Below are 16,477 nucleotides of genomic sequence, written 5' to 3'. Positions count from 1 at the left end.
GTGATGAAGGAAGAGATGGAGGACACACCTAAAGAAGACCCGAGAAAACCCTGCACTAAGTCTTGCTATTCATGTGGAGAAGAAGGACACATCTTCCAAAATTGTTTGAATGGGGATCTATTAGAACTCCTGACAGAGGAAGTAGAATATGACTGAGGGAGTTCTGGATTAGGGGGTCTTCGGACAGCCGGACTATCTCCATTGGCCGTACTGTTAGACTATGAAGATACAAGATTGAAGACTTCGTCTCGTGTCCGGATGGGACTCTACTTGGCGTGGAAGGCAAGCTAGGCAATAGGTATATGGATATCTCCTCCTTTGTAACCGACCTTGTGTAACCCTAACCCTCTCCGGTGTCGATATAAACTGGAGGGTTTTAGTCCGTAGGACAACAATCACAACATACAATCATACCATAGGCTAGCTTCTAGAGTTTAGCCTCTCTGATCTCGTGGTAGATCTACTCTTGTAACACCCATATCATCAATATCAATCAAGCAGGACGTAGGGTTTTACCTCCATCAAGAGGGCCCGAACCTGGGTAAAACTTCGTGTCCCTTGCCTCCTATTACCATCCGGCCTAGACGCACAGTTCGGGACCCCCTACCCGAGATCCGCCGGTTTTGACACCGACATTGGTGCTTTCAATGAGAGTTCCTCTGTGTCGTAGACATTAGGATTGATGGCTCCTACTATCATCGGTAGCGATGCAGTCCAGGGTGAGACTTTTCTCCCCGGACAGATCTTCGTATTTGGCGGCTTTGCACTGCAGGCTAATTCGCTTGGCCACCTGGAGTGGATTGAAAGCTACGCCCCTGGCCATCAGGTCAGATTTGAAAGTTTGAACTACACGGCCGACATCCACTGTCGGAGTAATCGACCACGGGTACCCCGAGGATGGCAAGACGATATTTCAAGACATCGGGGCTAGCAAAGCCCCTCAGTCCGACTGCCCGGCCGCTTCTGTCGGCTCCCCAGCCGGCTGCTGACTGCGCCAACCAGCCGGCTGCCGACTGCAGCCCGACCCGACACCGACAAGACCCCGACGGGACGGCCATACCGCAGACGAGACAGCTGTACCGCGACGCCATCATCTACAGTGTACCTGTCCCCTTGGCACTATTCTATAAAGTGCCTATGGGACAAGCATGACATGCACCACACCTCTCATGGGCATGGTGCCCCATGCCCACTTGCCCCCCACGCCGCTCACATAGCTTAGGAAGTAAGCTAGCCATGCCTATATAAAGGCACATATCCATCCATCCAGGGGATGGACTCTCACGCACACCCACAAGCTAGCAAGCAAGCTAGCTATCCATCCATCTATCCATCCATCCATCCACATGAGCACACATGCTCACGGCCATGAGCATGGCCGGCCACTAGCATGCCTCGTATAGGCATATACCAGATCAGATGCATTTGGCACTGATTCTAGATACAGCTCCAGGAGCACTTTGTACTGCCCGATGTACATCCCAGATAGATACACTCAGACATGTAGCAGTAGGAGTATTATCTCTCCGGAGAGCTCCGAAGCTGGGTAAATCACCGCGTGCTACTCGCATACCCGCTCCCGGTCCTATCAGCAGCAGTCTTACCCACACACTAAGCCCTTGTGGCATCTGTCGACTCGCAAGCCCCCCGTGAGAAATACCACGACAATTGGCGCCCACCGTGGGGTGGTACTTTGCTACCACGCTGCTGCTGGTTTCGCTGTCCGGGCGGGACCCCTTTTTCTTCATCGCCTCTGCCGCGGCGTCGCGCCGTCTCTTCGGTAGCGCTCGGGGGCTCGACATCGACCCGCCCCCGGAGCGGCCGTGAGGGGTGGCGCGTCCTCGCCGTCGGCCTCTTCGTCTTCACCACCGCGGCGTCGCGCCGTCTCTCCGATAGCGGTCGGGGGCTCGACATTGACATGCCCCCGGAATGGCCGTGAGGGGCGGCGTGACCTCGCCGTCGGCCTCGCCTTCTTCACCACCACCGTTGCGACGCCGGCTGCCCGTCCGCGCGCGCGCCGCGCGCGGGGCCTCGTCTCGGTCGACCGTGGCCGTCAACGCGCCGCTCGCGCCTGCTTTCCTCCGCGCTGCGCCTTGCTCTGGCCGAAACACGCCATTCGCCACTCCACATATTATCTAGCCAAGCTAGCTAGATGTAAGTCAGACAATGGTCAAACCATTGGCCAGACACTAGGCCTAGATATTTCCTAGATGATGCCCATACACTGGCCGGATACGAGTCGGATCGTGTGTGTGTATAATGGTCAGACAATGGCCATAGGTACAGGCTCGCCTCCACTCTTCTCTGCTCTGCGCGCTGCTTCAGCCCCGCCACTCCCTTCTCGCGGCCACGCGTTGCGGCAGCCCCTGAGTGCTGGTCCGCTGCTCCACAAGATGCTCCGGCAACGAGCTGCTACCCTGCTCGCCACCCCGTCTGCTACGGGCCATCATGGCCGCACCTCTAGCAACCACGGAGACGACTCCCGTATCCCATCGCCGTCACTCCACCGCGCATGTCCGCCTGGGCTCCCTGCTGCTCCATCGCTCCAGACTAATGCGTCGGGCGCTCCCACGAGCCCCGCGCCAACTGCGCCCGTCGCCTTGCTCCAGTTGCTCGTCTGCCGTCTCCGCACGCGCCGAGTGCTCGCCGGCTCCGCCCTTCGCCGCCCGCGTCAACCTGGCCTCTGACCGCGTCGGCTCAAGCACTGGGCCGCCCCCGCGCTAGGATGCCTCGGCTCCCGCGCTCGGCCGCCTCCGGCTCGTCCGCGCGCCCGGCCTCGTCTTCCCACCGCCAGGTCCGTCTTCACCACGCCACGCCGACTGCGCCTCACCGCTCCAGGTGGCTCTGACTCGCGCCACGCCGGCTGCCGCCCCGCCACGCCAGTTGTCCCATGCTGACCACCGACTCCGGATCCGGCTACGCCAGCTGCCGCTGCACCGGGCCGACTCCGCCCGTGGCTGCCTGCTCATCGCTGCAACCGGCCCTGGCCGCGTCCCTGCGGCTGCCGGCTCTGGCCGTCCCGCCTCTGCCTGCGCCGCCCTGCGGCTCCGCGACCCCACGCCTGCGCCGGTCCGCCCGTGGCCGCCTGCCTCGCGCGCCTCCTCTACAGCCGCAGCACGCCCGCCGGCTTCCCCGGCCAACTAATTCCGTGCGCGGCCCGGCCGGCTCCTGCGTTGGCCGACTCCCCAGCCATCCGGCCGGCCCGGCTGCCTGCCGACTACATGCTCCCGCGCCGCCTCCCCGGGACCTCCGCGCCCGGCTCCGGCCGCTTGCCGTCTCCGCCCCGAGCCGGACGGCCGGCTCCGTCGCGTGCCGGCTTCGCCCACCACCAGGCTGGCCTCGCCGGCCGACGGCTCCCCGCCCGCCTGCAGCTGGTTCCCACATCCGGCTGTCCAGGGCCGGCTGGAGATGAAAAGAAAAGGGGCCGGCTGCCCCATGCGAGGGAAAGAGGAAAAGTCAATGGCCGAGTGCGAAGCCGGCTCCCCAAAAAAAGGGAGAGAAGCCTGCTGAAAAGACACTGCTCGCTGCCTATCTGGGCGGACAAAGAAGACAAAGTAGTCACCGAGAGATCCGGCCCGACTGCTCAGCAGTCGGCCCGAATCTCGGGGGCTACACCCAGCGGGTGCGCTGACGCGTCCCCGCGAGAGAAGAACACAAAGTAGTCGCCGGGAGATCAGGCCCGACTGCTCAGCAGTCGGCCCGAATCTCGGGGGCTACACCCAGCGGGTGCGCTGACGCGCCCCCGCGAGAGAAGAAGACAAAGTAGCTGTCGGAAGATCCGGCCCGACTGCTCAGCAGTCGGCCCGAATCTCAGGGGCTACACCAAGCGGGTGCGCTGACGCGCCCCCGCGAGAGAAGAAGGCAAAGTAGCTGTCGGAAGATCCGGCCCGACTGCTCAGCAGTCGGCCCGAATCTCGGGGGCTACACCCAGCGGGTGCGCTGACTTGCCCCCACGAGAGAGAGAAGACAAAGTAGTTGCTGGAAGATCCGGCCCGACTGCTCAGCAGTCGGCCCGGATCTCGGGGGCTACACCCAGCGGGTGCGCTGGCGCGCCCCCGCGAAGATTGCAGACAAGATAAAAGTTTTGTCCGACTGCCAGCAGCCGGCAGAAGAGAAGAAGAAGAAAAATGGCATTGCAAGACGCCTTGCCGCCTGGCCGGTCGAGCCTGACCAGCCGGGACCCCCTTCGAGCACCCCGGGGCTCGAGGGCTGCACCCAGCGGGTGCGCCGACGCGCTCCGGCTGTCTTCAACGACCACGACTACACGAAAATCAATGTGAGCTCCTCGCCCGCATATTTTTGCATCACGCAAGCACGGATAACCCCGAGCGATGCTCGGGGAACTATCTCCGCATTTCATTACAGCTGCATCACTGTTCGCCCCGGCGCTAGCCAGAGTTGGCCCCGGGGCTGGCCGCTTAGCCTGAGACGTTAGTTCCCGCAGACGGCTTAGTACCGTGCACGGTACCAAAGGCCCACTCTTAGTCACAGACCACAGAGTGGCTGTCCGACTAGCAAGAGTGAACGCTGGAGGCCACCCACGCGAAAAACGCCCGGGAAGAAAAACGTTCGGGCGACCCGGCCGTTTTCCTTTACAAGTATCTACTCGGTTGAATCCGCTCCTAGACTCTGAGTAATGTACACTCCACTTTGTGGCCCACTCTTAGCCACAGACCGCAGAGCGGCCGTTCGGCAAGCAAGAGCACAAGCCAAAAAGCGGAGGGAACACGAAAAACATTAAGGGGGCTCGGACGAAACCGAGTCGGCACCCTCCGCATAAAACTTGCAATACTAAAAGCAAGCATATGATATATTTGCGTGGACTAACTTTGTCCTTTTTTATGATCATTTCCACGAACACTCGCCAAAAAACCTCCGCCCAACTCTGCCAAGTTGCCCGGAGGCTTGGGGGCTACTGTCGGAGTAATCGACCACGGGTACCCCGAGGACAGCAAGACGATATTTCAAGACATCGGGGCTAGCAAAGCCCCTCAGTCCGACTGCCCGGCCGCTTCCGCCGGCTCCCCAGCCGGCTGCCGACTGCGCCAACCAGCCGACTGCCGACTGCAGCCCGACCCGACACCGACAAGACCCCGACGGGACGGCTATACCGCAGACGAGACAGCTGTACCGCGACGCCATCATCTACAGTGTACCTGTCCCCTTGGCACTATTCTATAAAGTGCCTAGGGGACAAGCATGACATGCACCACACCTCTCATGGGCATGGTGCCCCATGCCCACTTGCCCCCCACGCCACTCACATAGCTTAGGAAGTAAGCTATCCATGCCTATATAAAGGCACATATCCATCCATCCAGGGGATGGACTCTCACGCACACCCACAAGCTAGCAAGCAAGCTAGCTATCCATCCATCCATCCATCCATCCATCCACATGAGCACACATACTCACGGCCATGAGCATGGCCGGCCACTAGCATGCCTCGTATAGGCATATACCAAATCAGATGCATTTGGCACTGATCCCAGATACAGCTCCAGGAGCACTTTGTACTGCCCGATGTACACCCCAGATAGATACACTCAGACATGTAGCAGTAGGAGTATTATCTCTCCGGAGAGCTCCGAAGCTGGGTAAATCACCGTGTGCTACTCGCATACCCGCTCCCGGTCCTATCAGCAGCAGTCTTACCCACACACTAAGCCCTTGTGGCATCTGTCTACTCGCAAGCCCCCCATGAGAAATACCATGACATCCACGGAGACTTGATCTTCGACTGATTCGAGCCACAGCCGGGCGCGCCGCACTGTCTCGATGGGCATGACATAGCTCTGCCACCGGACGGTACTCCAGAGGTCGCGCCCACACTAGCTCCGACCCTCAGCTCGGAGCCAACTGCGCCAATCGAGGACGGGTGGCTAGAAACCGCCTCAGGGGCTGCAGTCTCGACGGTGATCGAGCCAAACACCAGCATAATCCTCTGCGCAACCCGTGACTCCAAGGTGCCGGACTCTCTTCCGGACCCCGAACCATCTGCGCCCCGGCCTATCAAATCCGAGTGGGCGTCGATCATGGAATTCACCGCCGCAGATATGTTTCAGCACTCACCCTTCAGCGACATTCTGAATTCACTAAGGTCTCTCTCTTTGTCAGGAGAGCCCTGGCCGGATTATGGCCAACGGGACTGGGATGCGGACGACGAAGAAATTCGATGACCACCCACCACCCACTTTGTAGCCACTATCGATTATTTAACCAACATGCTCGACTTCGATTCCGAAGACATCGACGGTATGGACGACGATGTAGGAGACGAACATGAACCAACACCTATAGGGCACTGGAAAGCCACCTCGTCGTATGACATATACATGGTGGATACACCCAATGAAGGCAACGACGATGAGATAGCGGAGGATGACCCCTTCAAGAAGCAACCCAAGCGCCAACGTTAGCGGCGCCGCTCTAAGTCCTGCCAAAGCAAAAGTGGTGATACCGGCGCAGGAGATAATAACACTCCGGATAGCGCCGAAAACAACGAAAACCCCCTCCAGCAAGAGTTAGATCAGGAGGATGAAGGTGCCAGCTCTCCTGAGAGAGCGGCTGGCGGAGAGGAGGAGGATGACAATTACATGCCCCCCTCCAAAGATGAGGCAAGCCTCGAGGACGATGAATTCGCCGTACCAGAGGATCCCGTCGAACAAGAGCGCTTCAAGCGCAGGCTTATTGCCATGACAAATAGCCTGAAGAAAAAGCAGCAGTAGCTTCAAGCTGATTAAGATCTGCTAGCTGACAAATGGACTGAAGTCCTCGCAGCCGAGGAATATAAACTCGAGTGTCCCCCCAAGAGTTACCCAAGGCGCAGGTTACTACCCCGACTGGAGGAAGAAGCGTATGATACGGCTGACCGGCCACCTCGTGGCCGCGATAGAGAGGCATTCCTGCCGAAAGCTCAGCCTCCACCCCAACGCCATCCAAATAAAAAGGCATGGGGAGATATGCCAGACCTGCGAGACATATTGGAGGACAAAGCAAAGCACTCAAGATCGATCTATGGATCACGAGGGCGCACCACTCTACGAGACGGTAAACGTCATGCCGGATACAGTAAAAGCAAATCTGGCCGAGCCGAACACAGCGGGCAGGACCCATACGAGCTGTGTCGTGATATAGCCCAATACAGAGGCGCCACACACCCCTTATGCTTCACAGACGAAGTAATGGAACATCAATTCCCAGAAGGTTTCAAACCTATAAACATTGAATCATACGATGGCACAACATATCCCGTGGTATGGATTGAGGACTTCCTCCTCCACATCCACTTGCCCCGCGGTGATGACTTACAAGCCATCAAGTACCTCCCACTAAAACTGAAAGGACCAGCATGACATTGGCTTAATAGCTTGCCAGCGGACTCCATTAGCTGTTGGGAAGATCTGGAAGCCGCATTCCTCGACAACTTGCAGGGCACTTATGTGCGACCACCAGACGCCGATGACTTGAACCACATAATTCAGCAGCCAGAACAGTCGGCCAGGCAATTCGGGACTCAGATCCTTACAAAGAAAAACCAAATCGTCGACTGTCCGGATGCGGAGCCCTTAGCGGCTTTCAAGCACAACATCCAAGACGAGTGGCTAGCCTGGCACCTTGGTCAGGAAAAGCCAAAATCTATGGTAGCCCTCACGACGCTCATGACATGCTTTTGTGCGGGAGAAGACAGCTGGTTGGCTCGCAGTAACAACATATCAAAGAACCATGGTACCTCAGATACCTAGGACGGCAACAGCAGGTCGCGTCGCAACAAGCATAAGCGCCGCATTAACGGCGAAAGTACTGAGGATACGGCAGTCAATGCCGGATTCAAAGGCTCTAAACCCACTCAGCAGAAAAAGCCATTCAAACAAAGTATGTCGGGTCCGTCCAGCTTGGACCGTATACTCGATCGCTCGTCCCAAATACACGGCACCCCAGTCAAGCCAGCCAATCACACCAACAGGGATTGTTGGGTGTTCAAGCAGGCCGGCAAGTTAATCGCTGAAAACAAGGACAAGGGGCCGCATAGTGATGATGACGGAGAACCCCGACAGCCGCACACTAGAGGACAGAAGAGGTTTCCCCCACAAGTGCGGACGGTGAACATGATATACGCAACCCACATCCCCAAGAGGGAGCGGAAGCATGCGCTCAGGGACGTATATGCATTGGAGCCAGTTGCCCCAAAGTTCAACCCTTGGTCCTCCTGTCCGATCACCTTCAATCGCAGGGACCACCCCACTAGTATCCGTCACGGCGGATTCGCCGCACTGGTCCTAGACCCAATCATCGACAGATTTCACCTCACTCGAGTCCTTTTGGACGGCGGCAGCAGCCTGAACCTGATTTATCAGGAAACAGTGCGCAAAATGGGTATAGACCCCTCAAGGATCAAACCCACAAAGACAACCTTTAAAGGCGTCATTCTAGGCGTAGAGGCCCACTGCACAGGCTCAATTACACTTGAAGCGGTCTTCGGATCCCCGGATAACTTCCGAAGCGAAGAGTTAATCTTCGATATAGTCCCGTTCCGCAGTGGTTATCACGCATTGCTCGGACGAACCGCATTCACTAGATTCAATGCGGTACCACATTATGCATACCTCAAGCTCAAGATGCTAGGACCTCGCGGAGTTATTACAGTCAATGGAAACACAGAGCGCTCTCTCCGAACAGAGGAGCACACCGCAGCACTCGCAACAGAAGCGCAAAGCAGCCTCTCCAGGCAATCTACCAGTTCGGCGTTTCAAAGACCGGACACCTAAAAGCGCGCTCAGGGCAATCGGCAAATAGACCGCCTGGCGCGATCTAAGCTCGCGTAGCAATACGACGGCCACCCCAATCCCAGCCCAACGACGTTGTTCGTGCCGCGCGTACATCATTGCACATTAAAAATACCATGGGCACGGATGGGGAGGGGGAGGCACAACTACGGCACGTCCCAAAACGCGGCCTAAAACGCACCAGGGGCTTCCCGTTTGGTTATTTTCCTTTTTCTTTCAGGACTTCAATCTCTGGAAACACTGTCTGGCAGCTCTATTGCCGAACACATGATACAGCAACCAAGGAGGCCAATGACTACGGAATTCCCAGGTGGATTATAGATTTCACATAATTCCTCAGCTCGCCCTTGGAAGGGACATAGTCCTACTCTTTTGCTCATTACACCATCTGTATCACTCTGCTTTAATGCAATTTTTTAATATACAATGCATGACATTACGATTATTATCGCACTTTTGTTATATGTATACATATCTATGTGTTCATTAATGACGCCTAGCAACTGTACACTCTGGTACGGCCAATGCACCAGGGGCTTACGTACCCACAATATGGTGTAAAAAGTCCGAACACTTTCACAAGTGCGGCACCCCAAACTTATAGCATTATATGCATCAGCTCCGAATCATGTCTTTGGTCAAATGTTGGGTTTGCCCGGCTCCTATGTTTTGGTACCTTACGTTCCGCTCTATCGGCTAAGGTAGCGCTAGGAGAACTACTGCGATTGTGCCCCAGTTCTGCTGGGCCGAGAACCTCAGTAGAGAAAGCTAAAATTGACTGTCATGATAAGGCGAGAGACTGATCGCTGTTCGGCGAGGTTTTTCGAGTCCCTAAAGACTTATGCCGTTTAGGGAGAGGGGCCGGCTCCGTCCGGCTTACAGGCATGTATCGTGCCCCGAATTCGGCCTTCCGAATACCAGGGGCTTCGCCAAAATTTAAAATTATAGAATTCTATGGCCAAGTGAGAGTGATAAAGCATTATTAGTCCGGTTGCCTTGTTCTTTGTGCTGAGCACCTCCCTCGAAGGACCCAAACATGGGAACAAGAGTGCTTAGGTTTATCCCGAACACCCTGGCACTCGTAGCATGGGGGCAGAAGCCGAGGACTAGCCATCTCTCAGATTGGATAAACAACCAAACAGAAGGTAATATTTTAAATTCACACAAGCGTTGCATAGCGCATATGAAACAAGTTTTCATTACAAAGGATAAAAAACGAGCAAGTCTCATTCAAATATTACATTTTGTGAACACTCATCCACGATAAGACGGGCGCCAGGCAGAACACCCTCGTAGTACATCTCGGGGTGGCGGTGCTCCTTGCCCTCCGACGGACCCTCCTTGATCAGATTCACGGCGTCTAGCTTGACCCACTTCATTTTCACACGGGTGAAGGCCCGGCGTGCACCTTCAATGCAGACGGATCGCTTGACGACCTCCAGCTGTGGGCATGCATCCACAAGCCGCCTCACCAGGCCAAAGAAGCTGTTCGGAAGGGCGTCGCCAGGCCACAATCGGACTATGAAGCCCTTCATGGCCTGATTGGCCGCCTTATGTAGCTCGGCCATCTGCTTCAGCTGGTCGCTCATTGGCACCGGATGCTCGGCCTCAGCATACTGAGACCAGAACAACTTCTCTGTCGAGCTTCCGTCCTCGGCCTGGTAGAACCATGCGGCATCGGACACACTGCGGGGCAAATCTGCGAATGCTCCTAAAGAGCTCCGGATTCGGGTAAGTAATTGGTAATTCACCTTTAAATGCTTACTTTGCATATAGAAAGGCTTACCCGCCGCTATCTTCTTCATCACGTCGATCTCCTGAAGGGCCTTTTGGGCCTCGGCCTTGGCACTCTTCGCGCTCTCACGGGCCGCGACAAGCTCAGACTGTCTCATCTTCAAGTCAAGCTCCAACGCCTCGTGCTTCGTCACGAGAGCTTGGAGCTCTTGCTGCACCTCGCCCACCCGAGCCTCGTGCCTCTCTCGCTCGGTGCGCTCCTGGGCCGCCTTTTCTTCGGCCTGGGACAGTGCTTGCTTCAGGGTCGCCACCTCGGTCGTGGCCCCTGGCAAACATACAATGATCCTGTCATTTGCAACCGCGTCCTTTTTTATATACATATATCTATAGACGGGGTATTACTTACCCTTGTTCTCCTTGAGCTGCCTCTTAGCAAGGTCGAGCTCTTTCTGGGACCCCTCGAGGGCCTCCTTCAGCACAACGACCTCCGCAGTTAGTGCGGCGGACGCCAACAGCGAAGCCTGCATATGCATATTGACATACTTATATTAGACTCCTGCGATATTATTTGATCTTCTATTCGGCTTTTCTTTGTGAGCACCGAACACATCATCAGGGGATACTGTCTATGCGGTAACACTTCTACTACATTTTAAAATACTTACCCTCGAAGCCTGTTAGAAGTCTAGTACAGGCTTCAGTCAATCCGCTCTTCGCGGACTAAAACTTCTGGATCACCGCACTCATGATAGTGTGGTGCTCCTCCTCGATGGAAGCGCTGCGAAGTGCTTCCAACATAGTGTCCGGCGCCTCTAGGTGGACAGAGGTCACCGGCACTGGTGTCTCACCCTCCTTAGAAGGGGACCGCCTGCCCGAGCTCGGATCCGTTGGAGGGTTCAGCGTGGTGTTCGGCTGAGCGCCGAACTCGGAGCTTCCAGGGACCCCGTCCCCTTGGCTCCCGGAGTCCGGAAGGTCGCCTTGAGGCGCCTCCGGGACTATCCCCCCTGATCCGATGCCTCTTGAGACAGCACCTCGGTGTCGTCGGCCGGATGAGGGGAGGTGGCCGTCGGGACTGGATCGCTATCCATGTCCGACGCGCCCAGGGAGCCGTCTGAGGATACCTCGATATTGGCTCGGGGCGGCCTGCACAATTGAGTTCGGCGTTAGGGAAAGCAATGCCACAAAGGAATCCTATGGGTTACTTTGGTCTCCGAATACTTACGATCTCCCCTGGGGCTTGCCCCTGGGCAACCACTCGTCTTCACTTTCGTCGGTGGCGGTGGAGCTGTTTGGAGCTTCCTTCCCTTCTTGGACCCTTCGGCCTCCCCAGTTGGGGCGGCCTTCCTTTTTTTTCTCCCCCAGTCGATGGGGGAGCCTCTTCTTCCTCTTCCTCGCCTTCGGGGGAATAGTGCACCATAGAGTCATCAGACGGTGAGTCCGACGACGCCTGGCGTCGGGAACTCTATCGAGCTCCCTTGGCCTTCTTGGTCTTCTCCGGCACCTTATAAGGGGCCGGAGTCAGCATCTTCGTCAAAAGAGCGTCTGCGGGGCCTTCTGGCAAGGGAGCCGGACAGTCGATCTGTCCCGCCATCTTCTACCAGTCCTGTCAAAATTACGGGAGTTTAGATCCCGCATAGAGCCAATCTATATATATAAAACAAATATCCTGTAAGAGGTAAAACAACTTACCACACTGGCGTAGCGCTTCGTGCTGAATCCGCGATCCTCAGTAATGGGGGGAGGGACCGTGGCACCCTTGAACAACACCCTCCAGGCATCTTCATGAGTCATGTTGAAGAGCCTGTTCAGAGTTTGGTGCTGCGCCGGATTGAACTCCCACAAGGTAAACTCCCATTGTTGGCACATGAGTATCCGGCGAATGAGCATAACCTGGACTATGTTGACAAGCTTGAGCTTCTTATCCACCATGTTTTGAATACATGACTGGAGTACGGTCAGCTCTTTTGAATCACCCCAGGACAGGCCCTTCTCTTTCCAGGAGGTGAGCCGCATGGGGATGCCAGATCGGAACTCGGGGGCCGCTACCCATGCGGGGTCGTGCGGCTTGGTGATATAGAACCACCCCGATTGCCACCCCTTTATGGTGTCCATGAAGGTGCCCTCGAGCCATGTGATGTTGGGCATCTTTCCCACCATGGCGCCTCCGCACTCCGCCTGGCGGCCGCTCACTACCTTTGGCTTGACATTGAAGGTCTTCAGCAATAAGCCGAAGTGAGGCTTGATGCGGAGAAAGGCCTCACACACGACGATGAACGCCGAGATGTTGAGGATGAAGTTCGGGGCCAGATCGTGGAAATCCAGGCCGTAATAAAACATGAGCCCCCGGACGAAGAGATGGAGAGGGAATCCCAGTCCGCGGAGGAAATGGGTGAGGAATACCACCCTCTCATGGGGCTCGGGGGTGGGGATGAGCTGTCCCTCATCTGGGAGCCGGTGCGCGATGTCGTCGTGCATGTATCCGGCTCTCCTCAGTTTCTTGACGTCTCCCTCCGTGACGGAGGAGACCATCCACTTGCCTCCCGCTCCGTACATGGTTGGAGAAGGTTGAGATGGAAGTGAGGACTTCGGCGCTAGAGCTCGAGTATGCAGGAGCGGATGAGCAGAGGAGGAAGAAGGCGTGGATAGAAAGGTGAATCCTTATCCCTTTATATGGGCGAACAAAATTAATCGTCCCCACTTGCCTAGTAAAACTCGCTTATCCCCCAGGCGCCGCAATTGATGGCACGGTTGGGTTACCCACGCCCGTATTGATGAGAATCCCGTAATAAGGGGACACGATCTCTACTTTGACAAGACGTGTCAAAAAACTACCTCGCGTTATGTGCGGAGCTGGTTAAAAGAAACGGTTCGAATAATCACCGGGGCATGACATAATGTCATGTTGCCAAAACAAGCTAGCGGATTAGATCTGCGAAAGCATTATTCTCTCTGCGGTGGAATGTGGGACTTATTTGGCAGGGTCAGAGACTATCCTCGTATTCAACTTCTTCTGTAATGTATTCGGAGAAGGAACCTGCCTTGCAATGCCGAAGACAACTGTGCGCCGGACTCGTCGTCATTGAAGCCTGGTTCAGGGGCTACTGAGGGAGTCCTAGATTAGGGGGTCTCCGGACAGCCGGACTATCTCCATTGGCCGGACTGTTAGACTATGAAGATACAAGATTGAAGACTTCATCTCGTGTCTGGATGGGACTCTACTTGGCGTGGAAGGCAAGCTAGGTAATATGTATATGGATATCTCCTCCTTTGTAACCGACCTTGTGTAACCCTAACCCTCTCCGGTGCTATATAAACTGGAGGGTTTTAGTCCATAGGACAACAATCACAACATACAATCATACCGTAGGCTAGCTTTTAGGATTTAGCCTCTCTAATCTCGTGGTAGATCTACTCTTGTAACACCCATATCATCAATATCAACTAAGCAGGACGTAGGGTTTTACCTCCATCAAGAGGACCCGAACCTGGGCAAAACTTCGTGTCCCTTGCCTCCTGTTACCATCCGGCCTAGACGCACAGTTCGGGACCCCCTACCCGAGATCCGCCGGTTTTGACACCGACAATGACCCATGGGAAATAGAAGCCCTGATTGGAATGGAGAAGTCCAGGAAGAGAAACCGATTGGAGCCCAGGAGGGACCTGAGTCATATCACCTGTTACAGGTGCAAGGATTCAGGGCACTACCTCAACAGTTGCCCAAAAAGGAAACCTCGATACTTGTCAGAAGTAATATGTTTTAGTTGTAATGGAGCAGGGCACTTTGCCAGAGAATGCCCCAAGGAGAAGGAAACTTGTGCTAGATAGTTGAGTTTGCAACAAAAGAAATGGAGTAGTAGAAGTGAGAACATTTTCTTTTATATTGAGGTGTTGAGTTGAGACATGTAATGGAAAAGCGAGAGATTGTAATCAATTGAGAGTGAATAAAGTTAGCATCGTTGGTACTGATATGGATTTTATGAGTTGTTACTCTATGAAGAAGGATTTTGACCATTTCTGAAGATATGAGAAATATGGTCTGTGGAAGATTTGTGCATTTTAAAGGTGGTAGTACCCTGTAAGAACCCTTGACCCCTGGAAAAGATAAGGATACTCCACTGAGTGGATTTCGAACAAAATGAATACGAGTTTTGTCTCGATATGTGTGATACCCCAAGAGTATGTGGGATGAAGTTGGAGACCGTCAGTTGTTTGGACCAACTATGATCAAGGAGTCATAAGAGAATGTTATGTTGATTCGATATAGACTGAAGGTAGCTCAGTCTAGATAGAAGAGTTATACAGACTCAAAAACGCAAGGAGGTAGTCTATGAAATTGGAGATAGAGCATGTCTTCGTGTGCCCCCTCTGCGAGGAGTTAAACGATTTGGAGTTAAGGGAAAGTTAGCCCCGAGATTTGTAGGACCATACCGAGTTTTCGAGCGTATGGGAGAAGTGGCCAACAAGTTGGAGTCACCCGAAGGACTGTCAGGAGTTCATGATGTGTTTCACGTTTCCCAGTTGAGGAAGTGCCATGCAGAGATGGCCAATATTCCCCTGTAAGGATGCTTGACCCTGGAAAGGATAATGATGTTCCACGAAGTGGAATATGGACTCCATAAGTATAAGTTTTTATCTCGGTATGAGGGATATCCCACGAGGATGAAGAGATAAATTATTATTGGATATAAAGGAGGTATGATGTCGGAAATATGGATCAATGGAAACTCCATGATGAGTCTGAGTAATCATGTCCTAGTTTGGTGCCAATAGAAGGAAGGAAGACAGTACAATTGGATGGATTTAAGAATACTAGGAAGTTGGAAGTTGGAATAATGATCAGTTACCCGATGATAAGTTCAAGGACTACAAGTGATGAGATGGGCCATAACCCACAGGCCCTAGGACCTGCCAAGAAGCAAGCACATTCTTGCTGAAGGAAAAACCCTGGAGGATGATACGACGTTTATCGGCAGACAATTTTATAGGAGTAACGCAAAACCTGAGAGTTGTGAAGGAACGATAGATGTTTGTTTGGCTTGCGGAATCAATGGATTTTCCGAACCCAGTTCGTCAACAAGAGAAATTCTGCAATGCTTGTGAGGATGATCAAGTGTTAGAATGCGAGATTCGCTAAAACGTATACATGGTAATTATTTGGGTGCGGGATGGATTGATCACCATACCGACTTACTCTTAATATTTGCCTTGCTATATGGGATGGTAAATCTGAGTGACTTACCTATAGTAGAGAGACAACGGTATTAAACCTTGTTTGAACCTTAGAATGGTATAGCAATTTTCCCTGGTACAAGGCAGCTTTTGCCAACCGTAGGTTATACGGTGAGATTCAACCCAGACCCAGTTCCTGCAGGAGAAACCATAAATTGTTGACCACCCTGAGATATCGATAGCTGTTTAGTATTGGCATCAGACCCGTCAGCTAAGAAGACCCAGTCTCAGAAGAACCTTACCAAGATGAAAGACAGAAGAATTGAGGAAAAGGTTATGCCGCTACTGAAAGAGCCCAAATAAGGAATTATCCTGAAGATCTGAGAAGACCGGCCCTATCAAGAATAAGGATGGAGTATATGATTATTGATGGGATCGTAATGACGTTTCTAAGGGTGGTAGCACCCCAGACCCCGTGTGATGATCAATGGATTTTGAGGAGACCCCAAACCCTAACCTATTTCTTGCTAGCCTCTCCGAATCTCGAGGACGAGATTCATTTTAAGGGTGGTAGGTTTGTAACATCCCAAAATTCTAAATTTTGGAATGTTATAATAAATAGATGGATTTGATTGATTGATTGATTGATTGATTGTTTGAAAGTGAGTGAATTCAAAACCTTTTTGAAAGTTAAATGAGAGGGAATAAAAGGACTTTCCCAAACTATCATCTTTGCTTTCTAATCTCCTTGGATTCAAATACTTTTCATCACAAAACCCCAGAGAGAA

Source organism: Triticum aestivum, chromosome 5A (genome assembly GCF_018294505.1).
Source record: "Triticum aestivum cultivar Chinese Spring chromosome 5A, IWGSC CS RefSeq v2.1, whole genome shotgun sequence".
NCBI classification, from domain to species: domain Eukaryota; kingdom Viridiplantae; phylum Streptophyta; class Magnoliopsida; order Poales; family Poaceae; genus Triticum; species Triticum aestivum.
Note: the sequence above shows the minus strand (reverse complement) of the source record.